We start from the raw sequence: 23,424 nt of genomic DNA, 5'->3' as shown, positions 1-23,424 counted from the left end.
AAGTTTCTTCAATTGCAGTCGCTAAAACCAACAAGCTCTATGATGAAACTGGCTCTCATGCGGACTGCCACTCCTCAGTAAAATGCACATGACAGCCTGCATGGAGTTTTCCAAATGGCACCCAAAGGACTCTCAGACCTTAAGAAACAAGATTCTCTGGTCTGATGAAAACAAGATTGAACTCTTTGGCCTGAATGCCAAGCATCACGTCTGGAGGAAACCTGGCATCATCCCTACGGGGAAACATGTTGGTGGCAGCATCATGCTGTAGGGATGTTTTTCAGCAGAAGGGACTGGAAGACTAGTCAGGATCACGGGGAAGATGAACGGAGCAAAGTACAGAGAGATCCTTGATGACAACCTGCTCCAGAGCGCTCAGGACCTCAGACTGGGGCAAAGGTTCACCTTCCAACAGGACAACGACCCTGAGCACACAGCCAAGACAATACAAGATTGGCTTCGGGACAAGTCTCAGAATGCCCTTGAGTGGCCCAGCCAGAGCCCGGACTTGAACCCAATCAAACATCTCTGAAAATAGCTGTGCAGCGTTGCTCCCCATCCAACCTGACAGAGCTAGAGAGAATCGTCAGAGAAGAATGGTGAAGTGAAGTCCTATGGGAGATCCAATCCCATATAACTCAATAGCTGAAAGCCATGTCTGATCAATTAAAGAGTTTGAGAACTACATTTTCTCCTCTATACATATCTAGACAGACAGGCCCACATTAAGAAAATAATTAGATGGTCCTCCCTAGAAACAGGACAATTGCTAGTCATTAGCTAAATGAGCTGACAGAGATAGAGGATTTGTGCAACTTCAGCCAGTATCCTAGAGCCACCTCCACCTGCGTGAATAGAAGAGTGAAAGTAAGTGTCCACTAATATGATATCATACATCTGGATTATTTTAAGTCCATGTAGTGAGACACCGAGGAATCTCTGTTGCCTGAATTTCAGCTTTATGCCTCACAAGCAAAAAAAGCCTTCAATCATGGAGAGCCACAAACGTATCACCAGCCCAAAATAATGAGGAAAAGGAGGAGAAAGTGCTTTCTTTCTGCTGCCATTCAAATAGGTTAATGAGGGAGGAGATGTCCCCCACTCAACTCCTCCACTCAACTCAGATGCCGGAGCCGGTCACTAGAGGAATTTGTTTTGTTCCACTAATGGTGTGGGGTACATTACTGTACTTTTATCAAGTTTGTACTGCCATGCCACAGTTAAACATTTTCATATTTAATCAGTATTGATTTGTGTTTGTTCTCCAGGCACCATCGCTGGGCACTCTGATGGGGGTGTACCTGCCCTGCATCCAGAATATCTTTGGTGTGATCCTGTTCCTGCGGATGACCTGGATGGTGGGCATAGGAGGGGTCTTTGGCTCCTTTATCATCGTCTTCATGTGCTGCTCCACGGTGAGTCACAGCTCTGGATCATATTCTTTTCACTCACTCTCTCTCTCCTGTTCTCCTTTTTCTTCCCCTTAAACCTTCTCTCTCTTTATATCACCCTCCGTGTTTCCCTCTTTTTCTCTTTCTCCCTTCCATCCACTTTGTCTCTCCCCTCCCCTCCATCCTCTCTCCATCATTGTTAGAATGGGCACTCTGCCAGCCAGAGCAGAAAGAGAGGCACGTTTGCAGCACTGATAAGGATATACTCAACGCCACTTCCATTTGAATTATGTTTGATGTCCCAAAGCTCTCCCAGTTGAGTAAATCCTAGTTTAATCCTGTTTTGACCTGAGGTAACCCTGAAAGCTTTACAGAATACATTTCCCTTAACTTACTTTACGTAAATATATATATTTTTTTTAAAGTGTTGTATACCCAAGTATATTTTCAGATTCCATCACATTCCGGTTCACAGTCATTTCATAATTTTCTACTGAAAATAAGGATTTAAGCCATAAGAACTGTATTTTTCATAATGCATGTAGAATGCATTTATCCAAACGGTGTTCCTTTTGGTTTGCGCACCAAGAGACTGAAAGCTATAGCCTTAGAACTTAGTTCTCAAGGCTAGTACTATCTTCCCCATGAGCCAATCCCCAAACACGAGGTGACTGCCCTTACCCACGCCTGTCACTGATCCAGTGACAAATGAAGACTAGCTAGCGCTCTGAGCTGCTATCAGCTCAATGACTGCCGATTAGCATGTCAGCAGCAGCACTGACCCTGAAGGCAGATATAGCCCATCCCGAACTGATCAAAGACAACATCAAACCCCAACAACTCAGCAGTGAGCTCAGGACTATAAAGAACTGCTACTTGGGGCAATACATAAAGGTGGTGACCAGTTGGACCTCTGTTCCAGTCCCACCCCAGGGATAGTAGAGGGCTGTGTGTTACATTACTATTAGACTAGAAGACCCTGAGCAGCAAAGCCTGCTCTTTGTGGAGATCCGTTAGATAGAAAAGACAGCAGGATGGGAGAATATCATTTATCCTCACTTGATAATGGGTAATCTGATCTCAGTTCTGTGCCAAAGAGCATGACTTAAATAGCAGAATAGACTAAAATGTCATTCCCTCTAAATTGTTGTTACCCAAAATTACAACCAACTAATTGCAGCATTACCACAGAAATGGAAGAGGCAAGTGGAAGGGGAAAAAAGTAAGGAACTTGTCTGTCATCCCTGCATTAAAGACCAAAAATGGTTAAAGAAATTTGTGATAAATAAAAATATATACCAGTTTCATTTAAGGACCAGAAAATTTGCCATCTAAATTGGAAAATAGTTGGGAAGAGATGTACCGATTCCATGGCACATGGTTTATAAATTGACACACAAAACGACACCGGATTCAAAATTATTATACAAAATTCTTGTTTATCTTTCATTTACAATCTGTAGAAACTATGAGAATAGAAAGGTTTAGTACTTTTGTGAATCATCACAGCACAGTTGAAAAATATATGGCAAATAAAAATCCAAAATGGATAGTGTTAAGCAATAGATGGGAGTGGTTGAATGGAGCGGAAGGGTGAGACTAATAACAACAACATAACAAATGCAAAACAAACTGGGACTGAAAAATGTGTATAGGATCAGAACATTTGTGAAATAGCACAGTTACAAATAGAAATCAACTGGATGTACATCAGAAATAGAGGAAGGCCAGGACTAACAACAAACAAAATATAATTATTTTAAAATAGATTGTGTCTGTAAAATATGTATAGTATGTATAAACTGAAGGTAGAAGCCTAAGTGTTATAGTTATTTAGTTTACTCAAATTGGGGGAGGGGTGGTAGGTTTTGTGGGGAATAATAAAGGTATATTCTAAAAACAGTGTGCATGTGTATATATGTATATATATATATATGTGTATGTATGTGTATATACAGTTAAATTTGGACGTTTACATACACCTTAGCCAAATACATTTTAACTCAGTTTTTAACAATTCCTGACATTTAATATTAGTAAACATTTCCTGTTTTAGCCCAGTTAGGATCATCACTTTATTTTAAGAATGGGAAATGTCAGAATAATAGTAGGGAGAATGAATTATATCAGCTTGTCTTTTTTCATCACATTCCCAGTGGGAATACTCAATTAGTATTTGGTAGCTTTGCCTTTAAATTGTTGACCCATTTGCGATCAAGCTGTAACTTCCTGACTGATGTCTTGAGATATTGCTTCAATATATCCACATAATTTTCCTTCCTCATGATGCAATCTATTTTGTGAAGTGCACCAGTCCCTCCTGCAGCAAAGTACCCCCACAACATCATGCTACCACCCCATTGCTTCACGGCTGGGATGGTTTTCTTTGGCTTGCAAGCCTCCCCCTTTTTCCTCCAAACATAACAATGGTCATTATGGCCAAACAGTTATATATTTTTTTCATCAGACCAGAGGACATTTCTACAAATGTAAGATCTTTGTCCCCATGTGCAGTTGCAAACCGTAGTCTGGCTTTTTTTATGGCAGTTTTGGAGCAGTGGCTTCTTCCTTGCTGAGCGGCCTTTCAGGTTATGTCGATATAGGACTCGTTTTACTGTGGATATAGATACTTTTGTACCTGTTTCCTCCAGCATCTTCAGAAGGTCTTTTGCTGTTGTTCTGGGATTGATTTGCACTTTTCGCACCAAAATACGTTCAACTCTAGGAGACAGAACGCGTCTCCTTCTTGTGCGGTATGACGGCTGCGTGGTCCCATTGTGTTAATACTTGCGTACTGTTGTTTGTACAGATGAACGTGGTACCTTCAGGCATTTGGAAATTGCTCCCAAGGATGAACCAGACTTGAGGAGGTTTTATACAGAGGTCTTGGCTGATTTCTTTTGATTTTCCCATGATGTCAAGCAAAGAGGCACTGATTTTGAAGGTAGGCCTTGAAATACATCCACAGGTACACCTCCAATTGACTCAAATTATGTCTGTTAGCCTATAAGAAGCTTCTAAAGCCATGACATCATTTTCTGGAATTTTAACTTCTGACCCACTGGAATTGTGATACAGTGAGTTATAAGTGAAATAATCTGTCTGTAAACAATGGTTTGAAAAATTACTTGTGTCATGCACAAAGTAGATGTCCTAACTGACTTCCCAAAACTATAGTTTGTTAACAAGAAATTTGTGGAGTGGTTGTAAAACAAGTTTTAATTACTCCAACCTAAGTGTATGTAAACTTCCGACTTCAACTGTAGGAAGAAGATAGATATATTTACCGCCAAAATACAGTGCCTTGCGAAAGTATTCGGCCCCCTTGAACTTTGCGACCTTTTGCAACATTTCAGGCTTCAAACATAAAGATATAAAACTGTATTTTTTTGTGAAGAATCAACAACAAGTGGGACACAATCATGAAGTGGAACGACATTTATTGGATATTTCAAACTTTTTTAACAAATCAAAAACTGAAAAACGGCTGTTTCAACAGATTAGTAGAATATATTTTTGTTCTCATTTCGGATATGAATAGCAGAGAAGTAGAGGAATATTTCATATACTCTAAGTTTTGTCTAAGTCATTGGGAAAGTGGTCAAAATAGCTGATTTGTGTCAAAAGTTACGTTGTTAGAGTGAATTGAATCGAATGCTGGGAGTCACAAAGTCACAATGACCCCTGTACAATGTTGAGGAAATCCCATGAAAGATTGACAAAAAGTTGAATAGTTTAAAAAGAAATTATATCAAAAAGTTGTATACAAGCAACTTAATCCAGACCGGTCTGCACAGAGTTTCTAGCTTAAACGGTGGAAGAGGAGTAGCGTTCGAAATAATAATAAGAAGTGTGATGTAGATTTAAAGTGGGACGTTTGCTGTTGCAAGTCCCATTAATTAGGGCCTTATCTGTGGTCCTCGGGTAGCATTACCACCTGATTAGGAGTCACTTAGCAGTGCCACGCCACCACACCTTTTGGATAATGATGTGCAGTTATCAAACGATTCATTCTTTTTGAACTACTCTTTGTACTAAATATAAATAATAAAAAATATATCCCATTTTGTACTTTTGTGACTACAAGTCATGATTTGTTTTTCTGACGTGAATTTTGTGAGCCACACAGGACCCTGACTTGAGAGTTGATTTGTTTTTCTGAGTGATTTGTTCATTTGAATCGTTCTTTTGACCTGCTGGCCACACATGCGGCCGTAAATACATGTTTACAACTAATTAATGATCCCATGGTGCAAGAACGTATACAATTAATTGATTATTGAATGTTATGGACACAGCTTTGTAGAACAAAAAATATATATAGCCTCTGCTCAACAAACTTGAACTTGAGGACGAATTGAAATTGAAACGATATTGTGCCTATCACCCTCACGGCAAGAAATGCATTCCGCCAAATGTCTTTCACAATCTAGTCTGGTTGCGGCCACAACTATATCTTGTTTCAAAGAGATCAATACATAATCTTATTTGTATGCCGAGCAATCAACAGATGTACATTGTTTAAGCACACTTTTACAAGTCTCATACACAAATCCAGTAAGCACACTATGGTTAACGACATGTGAACGAGAGACGATTAGTTGTCAGAGAGACAAATTTCCCTTCACTACTGTTGGGCCACCTCTGCACTTACTACTCACCAGATTACACACACAGCTCCAGGCTTATACACTGGAAACACAAACGGAAGAGTCACTTTACCCCTACCTACATGTACAAATTATCTTGACTAACCTGTACCCCCGCACATTGACTCAGTACCAGTACGCCCAGTATATGTTTTTATTTTACTTGGCAAGTCAGTTAAGAACAAATTCTTAATTTCAATGACGGCCTGGGAACAGCCTGTTCAGGGGTAGAACGACAGATCTGTACCTTGTCAGCTCGGAGATTTGAACTTGCAACCTTCCGGTTACTAGTCCAACGCTCGAACCACTAGGCTACCCTGCCACCCCAATATACAGTGCATTTGGAACGTTTTCAGACCCATTGATTTTTTCAACGTTTTGTTACGTTACAGCCTTATTCTAAAATGTTCTGTTAGTCTTACCCTCAATCTTGATTAGTCCCCCTGCCACTGAAGAATATCCCCGCAGCATACCACCCTGCATACCACTGCTGGCTTGCTTCTGAAGCTAAGCAGGGTTGGTCCTGATCAGTCCCTGAATGGGAGACCAGATTCTGCTGGAAGTGGCGTTGGAGGGCCAGTAGGAGGCACTCCTTCCTCTGGTCTAAAAAAATATCCCAATGCCCCAGGGCAGTGATTGGACACTGCCCTGTGTAGGGTGCTGTCTTTCGGATGGGATGTTAAACGGGTGTCCTGACTCTCTGAGGTCATTAAAGATCCTATGGCACTTATCGTAGGGGTGTTAACCCCGGTGTCCTGGCTAAATTCCCAATCTGGACCTCACCTAATAATCCCCAGTTTACAATTGGCTCATTCATCCCCCTCCTATTCCCCAGGTCGTTGCTACAAATGAGAACGTGTTCTCAGTCAACTTACCTGGTAAAATAACAGATAAATAAATAAATCCCACAGCATGATACTGCCAGCACCATGCATCACTGTAGGGATGGTGCCAGGTTTCCTCCAAATGTGATGCTTGCAATTCAGGCCAAAGAGTTCAATCTTGGTTTCATCAGACCAGAGAATCTTGTTAGTCAGTCTTTCGGGGATTTTTGGCAAACTCGAAATGGGCTGTCAAGGGCCTTTTACTGAGAAGTGGCATCCATCTGGCCACTCGACCATAAAGGCCTGATTGGTTGAGTGCTGTCCTTCTGGAAGGTTCTCCCATCTCCACAGAGGAACTCTGGAACTTTGTCAGACTGATCATCGGTTTCTTGGTCACGTCCCAGACCAAGGCCCTTCTCTCCCGATTGCTCAGTTTTGCAGGCGGCCAGCTCTAGAAACATTCTTGGTGGTTCCAAGGAATGATAGAGGCCACTGTGTTCTTGGGGACCTTCAATGCTGCAGACATTTTTTAGTACCCTTCCTCAGATCTGTGCCTCAACACAATCCTGTTTCAGAGCTCTATGGACAATTCCTTGAACCTCGTGGCTTGGTTTTTGCTTTGACATGCACTGTCAACTGTGTAACCTTATATAGACAGGTGTGTACCTTTTCAAATCATGTCCATTCAATTGAATTTACCACAGGTGGACTCCAATCAAGTTGTAGAAACATCTCAAATTCCAGATGTCTGAATACTTTCCAAATGCGCTGTAGCCTCTTTATTGTTATTTTATTGTGTTACTTTTTATTTTATACTTTAGTTTATTTTGTATATATTATCTTAACTCTATTTCTCCAACTGCATTATTGGTTAAGGGCTTGTAAGTAAGCATTTCACGGTTTTTGGTGCATGTGACAAATAACATTTTATTTGATTTATTGATTGAGCTCAATCATCTCTCTCTATCACATTTGTTATGTCACACTATTTTTGTCTCTCCGTGACTTCTTCTCTCTCCCTCTGTCCTGAGATCTATTTTCTTCAGTGTCTCTCTGTGTCCATCTCTTTCCCTTTCTCCGGATATCTTGTTCTCTCTCCGTTCGACTCTTCCCTGATCTGTTCCGTATTTGTCTCTATCTAGCCGTCTCTCTCTCTCCCCATGACTAGCTCTATCTTTCTTTGGTTAACTACCCCTCTCTCTTTTTAATGATGGCCTCTCTCTAATACCATCCCTCATGCTCTACCTCCTTTTTCTACTGTCCTTCTCGCCCTCTTCCTGACACCCCACAACTGTCTCTCTCTTCTGTCTTGTTAATTTACTGTCACCTTTCTCCTCTCACAGGCACCCTTCTACTCCTCTCATGCTCTATCTCTCATGATTCCATTCTTACGAGCCTAATTTTCCCTCCTTCTTTTCCCACCTCTTTCCATATCTGTCCCTTTCATTCTCTCTCCACTCTCCATTCTCACCCCCCTTCCTGCCCTCTCTGTCTTCCTGCCTCTCCCCCTCTCTCTCTCCTCATTTTCATTCTACCTTGTGGTTTTGTGAAATGCCCTACCTGCACTGAGCTTTAGCAGAGATGGTTGGTCTGCCTGCCCAAACATATAAATGATAAATCCTTTATTATGCCCTTTTCTCCTCTGGGGCTTTGGGACCCAGCTGAAAGGGCAGATTAAATAAGCAACACCGATTAGGTATACATAAACTACTGATCCAGAGTCTGCTATTTTTTCACCCATCGAACGGGTATGGTTATTTGGAGGTAGTGTCATCTGATCCTAGCTAAGGAACTGTTTGGAACCATCCTCCCAAAGTTCATATTCATACATATTCATGACAAACAATATAGTATTAAGGTCAGGCACCACAGGCTAAAATTACAATTTTGAGATTTTGGGGTATTTTGGTCCATTAACATTAGTATTTTCAAAAAATAAAAGTGAAAATGTCAAAAAGTTGATGAAAGTGTATATTTTTGTTGCTTAATTATACTACTCTCATAAAAATGTATTGAAGTGTCACCACCTGTAAATGGACATACATGCATAACTTCAAAGCTCACTACATTGAATCACACATCATTTCATAGAGAATGTTATAGCAACTTAGTTTGGAGAGATGGGGATTGGGTCTAAATTGGTGTTTGGCATATGGTAGTCTAAATTCAGTGTACTTATCTTTAACTGCCATTTTCCAAAAGGCAGACTCTTCCCACATGCCAAATCCTTTTTCTCAGCCTCAGAACCATCTGCATTCATCAAAGGTTATGTATATATCACTATACATGTTCTTCAGACTTACATTTAGGGAATTGTTGGTATGAAGTCAAAGTTTTATTCTAGATTACATTTTCTTTTTTTTTAAAGCACCCAAAGTGCATCCACAATCTCCTATGTGTATGTCCTGGAGTGTCTTAACAAAATGAGACCAAAAGGCTGACATCATTCAGGGTGAAGAAAAAAAGCATTATATTTGTGTCCACATTCAACTGGAAAAAGTGGACTGTGATATGATTAAAGGACTATAATTCCTTTGTTTGGGTGTGGTGCCTTGCCTTACACTGTTTCTCTAAGAATCAACACTCTGCAGCTGAGGGCTAAAACAGATGGAACTGCTCCATTTTTAAAATAGTGCTATCTCCCCTCTGCCTCTTCTCAGACCATGCTGACAGCTATCTCCATGAGTGCCATCGCAACAAATGGAGTGGTGCCAGGTGAGTGTGTGTCACAGGCACACCTTGGTGCGTGCATGAATGGACGGTCTGGGTGACGCATGGCAATCTTGTTGTTTTTTCCCCAATCAGTTAGGTTTTCACATCTGATATTTCTCTGGTCTGTGATAGGACAGTTAATGCTAGCATGGCTAAACCAGAACCACACTGTACTAGCACCCCTTCTATCATCTGTACAAAGTATGAAAGTGTTGAAGTGTGAAAGTGTGAAACATCAGAAACCTTTCTATTTCTATTCGGAAACTCAAACTATTCTGTGCCTATCCATAGAGTCATGATACTGTATAGAAAGGCTAGGGCTTTTTTCCTGATAAGCTCTAACATGCCTAAGCAATGTCTATGCAGCACTATATTTCTGTTGACAAACTACTACTTCTGCATGTTCAAGCCCAAAGTCTTTAGACTTACTGGTTGTGCAGACCTGGGGTTTATCATTTAAAACAATATTGATCAAAAGAGGAATGCCAATGGCTGTGTTTGTGTTTGTGTCTTTCAGCCGGAGGCTCCTACTACATGATCTCCCGTTCCCTTGGCCCTGAGTTTGGCGGAGCTGTTGGAATTTGCTTCTATCTAGGAACTACTTTTGCAGGTGCAATGTACATCCTTGGTGCCATCGAACTTCTGCTGGTAAGGAAAGATGATTGCTATTATTTTATTGTTTTGTTTGCTATCTGTTTTCTTTCCCCCTGTGCCTTGTGTCTGGCGTTTTATTTTGGGGGCGAGACCACATGCAACATTGATGAATGCAGGAGGAAGATGTTTGTTCTTCTGCCTACAGATTGTGGTGCAATAGATTATGCCAAAAATTATCCATTAAATACAATCAATTATGTTGATATATTTTCATTTTAGACAAATATGAAAAGTTCCTGATAATTCCTGATAATATCTAAATTATAATTGATTAATCAAGCAAGCTGTTCATTTGTTAGTGCCTTGTCTGTGCCATTATAATGATATTAAATAAATCCATTATCCATTACATTTATATGATTTTTCCAATGTTTGAGATAATATCTGATATCTATTCCCACACCCTCTCACTCACTCCCTGCTTCCTTTTTTCTCCTCATCCTTTTCTGTCGCTCGCTCCCACTCTCCCTCCATCCTCGTCCCACCATGTCATTTTTAACACACCCTTTCTCTCCCTCCATCCTATTCTTACTCTCTTTTCTCTTCCTCTCTTCTTTTCCCTCCACCTCCCTTTCTCTCTCTTCCTCCATCTTTCCCTTCTCCAGATCTACATCCTCCCCCAGGCAGCCATTTTTAAGATGGAGGGTCTGGAGGGTGCTGATATGGAGGCAGCGATGCTGAACAACATGCGTGTATACGGCACCATTGTGCTCAGTTTCATGGCCACGGTGGTGTTTGTGGGGGTCAAATATGTCAACAAGCTGGCTCTGGTCTTCCTGGCCTGCGTCATTCTGTCCATCCTGGCTGTCTATGCTGGGGTCATCAAGACGGCCTTTGAACCCCCTGTTTTCCCGTAAGTTTGACCTGACTGAGCCTTGTGCTGGTGCATGCTGGTGTCCTTTACATGCTCTCCCATACACATTGGTGCTTCCAAAACGTTTTCCTGCTGTTGCTCACTTACACCCAAACCAGACAATGACCTTCAACATGGGGGCCCCTCAGGGGTGCGTGCAAAGTCCCCTCCTGCACTCCCTGTTCACTCATGGCCGCACACGACTCCAACACCATCATTAAGTTTGCTGGCGACACAATGGTGGTTGAGCTGAACACCAATGACAATGAGACGGCCTATAAAAAGAAGGTTAGTGACCTGGCAGTGTGGTGCCAGGACAACAACGTCACCATTAACATTAGCTAGACAAAGGAGCTGATCGTGGACTAAAGGAAACGGAGGGCCGAGCACACCCCCATCCACATTGATGGGCTGTAGTGGAGCATGTTGAGAGCTTCAAGTCCCTCAGAGTCAATATCACTAAGGTCCACACACCCCAACACAGTCATGAAGAAGGCACGACAAAGGCTCTTCCCACTCAGGAGGACTGAAAAAATTCAGCAAGTTATACAGCTGCACCATCAAAGAAAGGTCCTAAAAATTGTCTCCAACTACCCAAGTCATAGTCTGTTCTTTCTGCTACTGCACGGCAAGCGGTACCGATGCACCAAGTCCGGAATCAACAGGACCCTCAAAGTTTCCACCCCCAAGCCATAAGACTGTCAAATGGTTATCCAATTAAAGCTACCCAGACTATCTGCATTGACCCTTTTTGCACTAACTCTTTTAACTCATCACATATACTGCTTCTACTAATGTTTATCATCTACCCTGTTGCCTGGTCGCCATATCCCTACCTATGTGTACATTTCTACCTCAAACAACTCGTACTCCTGCACCTTGACTCGTTACTCGAACATGAGTATATTGCCAAGTTATCGTTACTCATTGTGTATTTATTCCTCATGTTATTATTGTGCTATTATATCAAAAAGTTATCTCTGCGTTGTTGGGAAGGGCCAGTAAGTAAGCATTTCACTGTTAGTCAACACCTGTTGTTTACAAAGCACGAGACAAATAATATTTTATTTGTTTGGATTTCAACAACACGTTGCTTGTACGAGCGTTCCAAAATAAATTGACATGCACATGTTATACAATCATATCATCCACACTCCTTGCGTGCGTCTGCAGAGCCGGGCGCTAAAATGTGAATGAAGAGATAGCAGAACAGCGTGGGTAATTGACAAAGAAGACAACAGAGCTTACCAACTTTTTCAAATTATCCTTCATGGGGTTAAGACGTTTTGATTTCATAATGAAAAGAGCAGGTTTTTACAATGTTTCTAAAACACATACAGTACAAGTCAAAGGTTTGGACACTATAAGAACTCAGAATAAGACCCAGATGCAGACAGCTAGAGTAACAGATTTATTGACCCAAACAGGGGGCAGGCAAAAGATAGGTCAAAGACAGGCAGAGGTCTGTAATCCAGGGTAGAGACAATAAGGTAAAGAACAGCAGGCGGGCTCGGGGTCAGGACAGGCAGAAGTTTGGAAACGGGTCAGTCAAGCAGGTCAACAGGCAGGCTCGGGGTCAGGTCAGGCAGAATGGTCAGAACTGGGGAAACTAGGGAACAGAACTTGAGAAAGCAGGGAGCCGGGAAAACACACTGGTAAGATCTTACAAGACAAGACGAACTGGCAACAGACAAACCGAGAACACAGGTATAAATACACTGGGGATAATGAAAAAGATTGGCGACACCTGGAGGGGGGTGGAGACAAGCACAAAGACAGATTGAACAGATCAGGGTGTGACAGACACACCTACTCATTCAAGGATTTTTTCTATTTTTGGTTACTACATGACTCCATTTGTCGTATTTCATAGTTTTCACTGTCTTCACTATTATTCTACAATGTAGAAAACAGTAAAAAATAGTGTTAAACAAATCAAAATATATTTTATATTTGAGATTCTTCAAAGTAGCCACCCTGTGCCTTGATGACAGCTTTGCACTGACTTATCTGGAAGAGTCTGGCTGACTGGCGGATCTGGAAGAGTCTGGCTGACTGGCGGATCTGGAAGAGTCTGGCTGACTGGCAGATCTGGAAGAGTCTGGCTGACTGGCAGATCTGGAAGAGTCTGGCTGACTGGCGGATCTGGAAGAGTCTGGCTGACTGGCGGATCCTGGCAGACTGACGTATCTGGAAGAGTCTGGCTGACTGACAGATCTGGAAGAGTCTGGCTGACTGGCGGATCTGGAAGAGTCTGGCTGACTGGCAGATCTGGAAGAGTCTGGCTGACTGGCGGATCCTGGCAGACTGACGGATCTGGCTGCTCAATGCTGACTGGCGGCTCTGGCTGCTCCATACTGACTGACGGCTCTGGCTGCTCCATGCAGACTGGCAGCTCTGGCGGCTTCTTTCAGACTGGCAGCTCTGACGGCTTCTTGCAGACTGACAGCTCCTTGCAGACTGACAGCTCTAGCTGCTCCATGCAAACTGGCAGCTCTGGCTGCTCCATGCAGACCGACAGCTCTGACTGCTCCATGCAGACTCGCAGCTCTGGCTGCTCCATGCAGGTTGGCAGCTCTGGCTGCGCTGAACAGGCAGGAGACTCAGGCAGCGCTGTAGAGGCGGAAGGCTCTGGCAGCGCTGGACAGGCGGGAGACTCCGACAGAGCAGGAGAGGAGGAAGGCTCTGACAGCGCTAGACAGGTGGGAGACTCCGGCAGCGCAGGAGAGGAGGAAGGCTCTGACAGCGCTGAAAAGGCGGGAGACTCCGACAGCGCAGGGGAGGAGGAAGGCTCTGGCAGCGCTGGAGAGGTGAGGCGCACTGTAGGCCTGATGCGTGGTGCTGGCACTGGTGGTATTGGGCTGAGGACACGCACAGGAAGCCTGGTGCGGGGAGCTGCCACTGGAGTACTGGTGGGTGGAGGTGGCACAGGATGTTCTAGACCTGAAGGCGTACTGGAGATCTTGAGAGCAGGGCTGGCACAGGACGTGCAAGGCTTGGGAGGTGCACAGGAGGCCTGGGCTGCTGGCCATCTTCACCAGCCGACTAACACGCACCTCAGGACGAGTATGAAGCGCTGACCCAGGTGCCATCAAAACCCCGACACGCTCCGTCGGGCGAATTCCATGCTTAAAGCACCAACACAGCAACTCCCTCATTTCTCTCTCTTCCAATTTCCCCATTAACTCCTTCACAGTCTCTGCTTCGCTCACCTCCAACACCGGCTCTGGTTCTGGTCTACTCCTTGGCTCCTCACGATAAACAGGGGAGTTGGCTCAGGTCTGACTCCTGACTCTGCCACACTCTCCCTGAGACCCCCCACCCCCAATGCATTTTTGGGGCTGACTCTCGGGCTTCCATCCGCGTCGCCGTGCTGCCTCTTCATACCGGCGCCTCTCCGTTTTTTTCCGCCTCCATTTCTTCCTTGGGGCGCCGATATTCTCCAGGCTGTTCCCAGGGTCCTTCTCCGTTTAGGATTTCCTCCCAAGTCCAGAAATCCTTATTTCGTATCTCCTGCTGCCACTGTTGCTTCTCCTGTTGCTCCTGCCTGTTGACACGCCGCTTGGTCCTGTTGTGGTGGGTGATTCTGTTACGGCTTTCTAGGTGGGAAGGAGAGTCGGACCAAAATGCGGCGCCGTGTAGATTGCGATCCATGTTTAATAAACAAACGTAAAACACGAATCAATTACAAACACTACGAAACAAAAAATGTAACGAAAACTGAAACAGCCTATACTGGTGTAAATAAACACAGAACAAGGACATCAGGACACTAAGGACAATCACCCATGAAACACTCAAAGAGTATGGCTGCCTAAATATGGTTCCCAATCAGAGACAACGATAAACACCTGCCTCTGATTGAGAACCACTTCAGACAGCCATAGACTTAACTAGAACACCCCACTAAGCTACAATCCCAATACAAACACACCACATACAAAGACCCATGCCACACCCTGGCCTGACCAAATAAATGAAGACAAACACAAAATACTTCGACCAGGGCGTGACAATACAACTATAATTTGATGTTCTTTTGAAATAAAATGTATACATTTTTTATGCCTCTAAAGTCCTCCCTTAACAGAATTAAAATTAATTTCTTTATGATGTTATATAACACTTGAATTGTGGTGTTTTTTTTTTTACAGTAAAATAAACTATAGAAAGTTTTTTTCGTAATGTATGTATCACGCATTTATTTGATTGTTTTGACTTTGGCTCAGAACACATTGCTCGATGCCCAGCTTTTCTAGAGTTAATAGTCAGAATAGAGAAACACGAGTGTCAGGGTTTTTGCTGCTGGTCATTCAAGTCAAGTGCAAGAGAGCAGAGATAGGTGATCAGGAGACTTTATTTTCCAAGAGAAATAACAGACGGGCACAAACTGCTACAATTCAAGCCAACCGGCAAAAGTGACAAGTGCAAAATACCGTCAAGAATGCAACCATAAGTTTCACCAAAATTTCCCCAATAGGGTACAGGCAATGCCCAGGGTGAAAAAAACAGACTGGCTCTATACAATAAACACAAAACAAAAACAATTCCTGTCAGGATTTGGCCAGGGTTGTTCCGGTTTATGGTCACTAGATGCCCCCATTGTGCTTTTTGACCTTTTGTTTTCCTTTGATCCCCATTATTATTTGCACCTGTGCCTCGTTTTCCCTGGTTGTATTTAAACCCTTAGTTTTCCTCAGTTCTTTGCTCTGTGTTTGTATGTTAGCACCCAGCCCTAGTATTCTGTGCACTCTTGTTGATCCCGGTGGACTCTCTTGTGGAATTCTGTTTTTGTTCTTGTTTATTTATTTTTGAGTATCTTTTGAGGCTTTTTATGCTATACCTACCACCACTTTTTTGTCTTGGAGGATTACCTTTGTTCTCGGAATTCTTTTGAGGTTGTGGAGTTATATGCTTTCCTGAAGGACTTCCTTTTACTTTATTAAATACACCGTCTCAAGTACTGCTGTGGCCTCGTCTTCTGGGTTCTGCCAACTGGCTCAGTTGGTTAACTGACTGTTTCTCACTCCGGAGACCCGGGTTCTCGGGTCCTGACAGAAACACAAAGCCATAAATGAACCCAGAGGCAGCCAGTTCCCAGGACCTTGTTGCCATGCTGTCCCACCACCAGGAGACTGTCCAACGCCACGAAGCCGCCCTGGTTCAGCAAGAGGCCTTAATGGCTAGACATTCTCATCTTCTGTGGGAGATGCTGACTTCCATAAAGCAGATATCTGATTGACTTACCCCGGCAACAGTTCTTCCCAGTACCTCAGATTCACGTACCCATGGCAGTTAACCCCCTGGCTGCGTCTTCCACCTCCCCAACGGTTCTCAGGTGATCCAAGTGCTTGTAAAGGATTTTCACCCAATATTCTCTCTCAGCAAATCCGTTTCCCACCGACTGGTCTAAGATCGCATATATCATCACCCTGCTGTTGGAAAAAGCCCTGGCCTGGGCTACTGCTGTGTGGGATGCCCATAGTTCCTGCTGTGCCAGCTACTCTGCCTCACGCATTGACCAGCGTCTGAGAGAGAGAACTCAACCGTAGACCTCTAGCCCCTATCAGTCCCAGCTCCGAGTCCCCACCTTTATCCTCGCTGGCTCCACCGGAACCCATGCAGATTGGACGCATCTCCCAGGCTGAGAGAGACCGCAGGATGAGGGAGCGACGCTGTCTATATTGCGGCAAACCGGGCCATTTCCGTTCCACGTGTCCCGGGCTCCAGGGAAACGCTCTGTTTACAGACCGGGGGAACTGTAACGGGAAACATAACCTCCTCCCATCCGTCCAACTCCCGTCTGCTCATTCCAGTCACCCTTTCCTGGGACAACCACAAGCTTCACCTTCAAGCCTTGGTAGACTCTGGAGCCGCAGGTAACTTCATGGATGGTGTCTGGGCGAAGGAGAACGTTCCCTCTGAAACTAAGTGACCCCATGAGGGTTACTACATTGGATGGAAGCCCTTTGGGATCTGGACTTGTCACTCATGTCACTACCTCCTTGCGACTTTCAGTTTCCCAACACCAGGAATTGATGAACTTTCATCTGATCTCCTGTTCCGACGTCCTGGATACCCCTGGACAATCACAGCCATAACCCTCACATCGACTGGTCTGTGGGCACTATCAAGCAGTGGGGTCCTACGTGCCAAGCTACTTGTATTTTCCCGAGTTCCCCGAGTTCTACTCCTGAGTCTTTAGAATCCATCGACCTGACCCGAGTTCCCGAGTGTTACCATGACCTCCAACTGGTATTTAGCAAACAGAGGGCCACCATGCTACCACCCCATAGACCTTATGATTGCCCCATCGACCTGTTTCCGGGCACTTGCCGCCCCAGGGGTCGGATCTTTTCCCTATCTCCACCCGAACGAACTGCTATGGATACCTACATCAAGGACGCTCTGGAAGCAGGCCTCATGCGTCCATCCACCTCCCCGGCGGGAGCAGGGTTTTTCTTTGTGGCCAAAAAAGACGGTGGATTATGTCCTTGCATCGACTACCAGGGACTCAATGCCATAACCGTTCGTAACTGTTACCCGCTACCCCTTATGGCCACAGCCTTCGAGCTGCTCCAGGAAGCAGTTGTTTTCACTAAGCTTGACCTGCGGAACGCATACCATCTTGTGCGGATCAGACCTGGTGACGAGTGGAAGACCGCTTTCAACACGCCTACTGGTCACTATGAATACTTGGTGATGCCCTTCGGCCTGACCAACGCCCCAGCTGTGTTCCAAGCACTCATAAACGATGTACTTAGGGATATGCTTAACATATTTGTGTTTGTTTACTTGGATGACATCCTCATCTTTTCGAGCTCCTTCAAGAACACACAAAGCATGTCAGACAAGTACTCAAACGCCTCCTAGACAGCCATCTGTACGTTAAGCCAGAGAAATGTGAATTCCATTCATCCCGAGTACAATTCCTGGGATTTGTAGTGGAACCCGGTCGAGTCCAAATGGACCCCAGGAAGGTAGGGGCGGTAGCGGATTGGCCCACCCCCAAATCCGTTAAGGAAGTTCAGCGTTTCCTGGGCTTCACAAACTTTTACCGCAAGTTCATCAAGAACTTCAGCTTGGTGGCAGCCCCTCTCTCAGCTTTAACCAAGGTTGGCAACGCAAGGTTTTTGTGGGGAAGAGAAGCTGAGACGGCCTTCCAAGGACTCAAGCAGCGCGTCCTCTCTGCTCCCATCCTGATACTACCGACTACGGATGAACCGTTTGTGGTGGAGGTAAACGCATCAGAGGTTGGTGTTGGAGCTGTCCTGTTTCAGAGGGGTGAAGACAAGAAGCTTCATCCGTGCGCTTTCTTCTCACACCGGCTTACCCCGGCTGAGAGGAACTACGATGTGGGGGATCGTGAACTCCTACCGGTTAAGATGGCATTGAAGTAATGGAGACACTGGCTCGGGGGGCTTCTCATCCGTTTCAAGTGCTTACGGACCACAAAAATCTGGAGTATATCCAGCAGGCGAAGCGGTTGAACTCTAGACAAGCTAGATGGTCTCTTTTCTTCAATTGATTCCAGTTTATCCTCACCTATCGGCCCGGGTCGAAGAATCTCAAACCGGATGCCCTGTCCTGAGTCTACGCTCCTGCCATTCGAGATGACATGGACATGCCTGTCCTTCCTGCTGCTAAGATCGTGGCTCCGATCTCGTGGCAAGTTGAGGATACCGTGAGACGAGCTCAAGCTATCGAACCGGACCCGAAAGGAGGTCCTGCCAATCGGTTGTTTGTCCCCAAGGCAGTGAGGACTCAGGTCCTTCTGTGGGGGCACTCCTCTCGCCTCACCTGTCACCCGGGCGTAGGTCGCACCTTGGAGTTCATCCAGCGTAAGTTCTGGTGGCCTACCATAAGAGAAGACGTTGCAACTTTCATCAATGCCTGCCCCGTGTGCTGCCAGGGCAAATCTTCTCACCTCCGCCTCAAGGACTCCTTCACCCTTTACCTGTTCCCCACAGACCCTGGTCCCATATCTCATTGGACTTTATTACTGGCCTTCCTCCATCCCATGGCAATACTACTATCCTAGTCATAATCGACAGGTTTTCAAAGGCGGCCAGGTTCGTCCCTCTGACTAAGTTACATTCTGCCAAGGAAATGGCTGAGTTGGTAATTAATCATGTGTTCCGAGTCTTCGGCATTCCTCAAGATATGGTTTCTGACAGAGGTCCCCAGTTCGCCTCAAGGTTTTGGAAGGCCTTCTGCCAACTCATGGGGGCTTCTGCCAGTCTATCTTCAGGGTACCATCCGGAGTCCAACGGCCAAACAGAGAGGATGAATCAAGAGCTGGAAACCACCCTCCGATGTATGACTCGTAACAACCCGTCCACATGGTCGTCCTTCATTGTTTGGGCCGAATACGCGCACAACACCGTGCGCTCCTCCTCCACTGGTATGTCCCCGCACGAGTGTCAGTTTGGCTATGCCCCTCCATTGTTCCCGGACCAGGAGGCAGAAGTCAGAGTGCCTTCAGCCTTGAAGTTCGTCAGACGCTGTCGGCTTATGTGGAGGAAGACCCGTCTTAATCTTATGCGTTCCTCACAGAGGTACCAACAACAAGCCAACAGACGTCGCCGTCCCGGGCCTACCCTGCGCCCTGGCCAGAGAGTCTGGCTCTCCACAAGAGACTTACCACTACGGGTGGAGTCTCGCAAGCTGTCCCAAAAATACATCGGTCCCTTTTAAGGTTGCCAGGAGAGTTAACCCAGTTTCTTATCGCCTACACTTACCCAGATCCCTTAAGATTAATCCCACGTTTCACATTTCCTTACTAAAACCTGTTGTTTTTCTCCCCTTGTCCCGGCAGACAGACCTCCCCCTCCGCCTCGTGTCATTGGAGGCCAGCCGGCTTATACCGTCCATCGGATACTGGATTCCCGCCGGGTGCAGCGGTCCTGGCAGTATCTGGTGGACTGGGAAGGATACGGTCCCGAGGAGCGCTCCTGGGTTCCTGCCAAAGACATACTGGACCCTGATCTCATTCGTCAGTTCAGGGCCCTCCACCCCGAGAGAGCTGGTAGGAACGTCAGGAGCCGTTCCTAGGGGGGGGATTCTGTCAGGATTTGGCCAGGGTTTGGCCCATTACTCTCGGGGTGAATACCTGAGGTGAGGCTGATCGAGACCCCCAGATGTTCCATGAACGCCCTCCAGACTCTCGAAGTGAACTGGGGACCTCGATCAGGCACTATATCCTCAGGCACCCAGTAGTGCCGGAAGACATGTGTAAACAAGGCCTCCACAGTCTGTAGGGCTGTAGGGAGACTGGACAGATGGAGGAGACAACAGGACTCATGTGTTTCCCTGTGAGGGAAGATCAGTCAGAAAATCCACCGACAGGTGTGACCAAGGCCATTGTGGACCGGGTAAGGGTTGTAGCTTACCTCTGGGCAGGTGTCTAGGGGCCTTACAGTGGGCGCACATCGAGCAGGAGAAAACATAAACTCTCACGTCCTTTACCAAGGTAGGCCACCAGTACTTCCCACTCAGACAGCACACCGTCCAACCGATCCCCGGATGACCAGAGGAGGGTGACGTGTGGGCTCAATAGATGAACTGGTCATGGACAGGAGATGGAACATACAGACGCCTGAAGGGACACTGAAGGGGAGCGCGCTCTGTATGTAACGTCTGCTCAATGTCCACGTCCACCTCCCACACGACCGGTGCTACCAGGAAGGAAGTCGGGAGTATGGGAGTCTGATCCATGAGCCGCTCTGTGTCATACAGCCGGGACAGTGCGTCTACCTTCACATTTTGGGTACCTGGTCTGTATGACAGGGTAAACACAAAACGATTGAAAAACATGGCCCACCTTGCCTGATGAGGATTCAGTCTCCTCGCTGCCCGGATGTACTCCAGGTTGCAGGGGTCAGTCCAGATGAGGAAAGGGTGTTTAGCCCCCTCAAGCAAATGTCTCCACGCCTTCAAAGCTTTAACCACAGCAAACAGCTCCCAGCTCCCAAAAGCTCCCGGAGCTTTTGATGGCATACCCGAGCGCTGAGAGAGCACGGCTCCTATCCCAGCCTCGGACGCGTCCACCTCCATTATGAACGCCAAAGCTGGATCCGGATGGGCCAGCACGGGAGCCGAGGTAAACAGAGCCCTTAGGTGCCCAAAAGCACTGTCCGCCTCAGCCGACCACTGCAAATGTACAGCAGTGAGATAATGGGAGCAGCCACCTGGCTAAAACCCCTGATAAATCTCTGGTAGTAATTGGCAAACCCTAAAAAACTGCTGCACCTCCTTTACCGTGGTGGGAGTCAGCCAATTACGCAAGGCTGAAATGCGGTCACTTTCCATCTCCACCCCTGATGTGGAAATGCGATACCCTAGGAAGGAGACAGCCTGCTGAAAGAACAGGCATTTCTCAGCCTTGACGTACAGGTCATGCTCCAACAGTCGCCCAAGTACCCTGCGTATCAAGGACACATGCTCGGCACGTGTAGCAGTGTATATCAGAATGTCATCGATATACACCACTATACCCTGCCTGTGCAGCTCCCTGAAATTTTCATCTACAAAGGATTGGAAAACCCATACGGCATGACGAGGTACTCATAATGCCCTGAGGTGGTACTAAACGCCGTCTTCCACTTGTCTCCCTCCCGGATACGCACCAGGTTGTAAGCGCTCCTGAGATCCAGTTTAGTAAAGAAGCGCGCCCTGTGCATTGACTCAATCGCCGTGTCGATGAGAGGTAGCAGTTAACTGTACCTCACCGTGATTTGATTTAGACCTCGATAGCCAATGCACGGGCGCAGACCTCCCTCCTTCTTCTTCACGAAAAATAAACTCAAGGAGGCGGGTGAAGTGGAGGACCGAATGTACCCCTGACGCAGGGATTCAGAGATATATGTCTCCATAGCCACCGTCTCCACTTGCGACAGGGGATACATGTTACTCCTGGGAAATGTAGCGTCTACCAGGAGTTTTATCGCACAATCCCCCCGTCGATGGGGTGGTAATTAAGTTGCCTTTTTGGTGGAGGTGAGAGCCAAATTGACATATTCTGGGGGAATGAGCACGGTGAGACCTGGTCTGGACTTACCACCGTGGTAGCACCAACGGGAACCCCTACACACCTCCCCGAGCACTCTCGCAACCACCCCGTGAGAGCCCTCTGTTGCCATGAAATGGTGTGGTCATGACGAACCAACCAGGGAAGGCCTAGTACCACGGGAAATGCAGAAGAGTTAATGAGGAAGAGATTGATTCTCTCCTCGTGACCCCCCTGTGTCACCACAGTCAGGGAGATGGTGGCTTCCCTGATTAACCCGGACCGTAATGGTTGACTATCCCAGAGCGTGTACCGTGAAGGGTCTAACCACAGGAATAATGTAGATCCCTAAACTAAGGGCGAACGCTCTGATAAAATTCCAGCCTGAATCGACGAGCGCCTGCGGGGAAAAATCAGGAAAGCAAACCGGTACAAACAGGTGCACAACAGAGGACTCTGGATGAGAGTGGTGCAGACTCATCTGGGGTGACACCAGAGAGCCCTGCCTGCTGCCTCGACTCCCAGAGGCACCAACCCGGCACTGACCGGCAGTGTGCCCTCTGCGGCTACAGATGGTGCATGTGAAGGCCCCTCATCCAGCCTCCCTGAGCGCAGCCCCTCCCAGCTCCATTGGCACCGGAGCGGTGGTAATGGAAGCTAGAACCAACAGAGCCATCTATGGACGTTTGCGGGTGAGCAGCAGGTTATCCAACCGAATGGACAGATCCACCAGTTGGTCAAAGGTGATGGTGGCATCCCTGCAGTCCAACTCCCAATGGAAGTCCTCGCGCAGGCTGCATTTGTAGTGGTCAAATCAACTCAAATTGTATTTGTCACATACACATGGTTAGCAGATGTTAATGCGGGTGTAGCGAAATGCTTGTGCTTCCAGTTGCGACAATGCAGTAATAACCAACAAGTAATCAAACCAAACAATTTCACAACAGCTACCTTATACACACAAGTGTAAAGGGATGAAGAATATGTACATAAAGATATATGAATGAGTGAAGGTAGAGAACGGCATAGGCAAGATGCAGTAGATGGTATCGACAACAGTATATACATATGAGATGAGTAATGTATGGTATGTAAACATAAAAGTGGCATAGTTTAAAGTGGCTAGTGATACATTTTTTACATGTATGGCAGCAGCCACTCAATGTTAGTGGTGGCTGTTTAACAGTCTGATGGCCTTGAGATAGAAGCTGTTTTTCAGTCTCTCGGTCCCAGCTTTGATGCACCTGTACTGACCTCGCCTTCTGGATGATAGCGGGGTGAACAGGCAGTGGCTCGGGTGGTTGTTGTCCTTGATGATCTTTATGGCCTTCCT

General features: G+C 46.0%; 1 pseudogene; it reads left to right on the top strand.

Annotated features, from left to right (window-relative positions):
* LOC135504693 (solute carrier family 12 member 5-like) overlaps positions 1 to 23,424 on the top strand; it is a 113,962-nt pseudogene that overhangs the window by 63,646 nt on the left and 26,892 nt on the right.

Source organism: Oncorhynchus masou, chromosome 18 (assembly GCF_036934945.1).
Source record: "Oncorhynchus masou masou isolate Uvic2021 chromosome 18, UVic_Omas_1.1, whole genome shotgun sequence".
NCBI lineage: Eukaryota > Metazoa > Chordata > Actinopteri > Salmoniformes > Salmonidae > Oncorhynchus > Oncorhynchus masou.
Note: the sequence above shows the minus strand (reverse complement) of the source record. Positions and strands in the feature narration are given on the sequence as shown.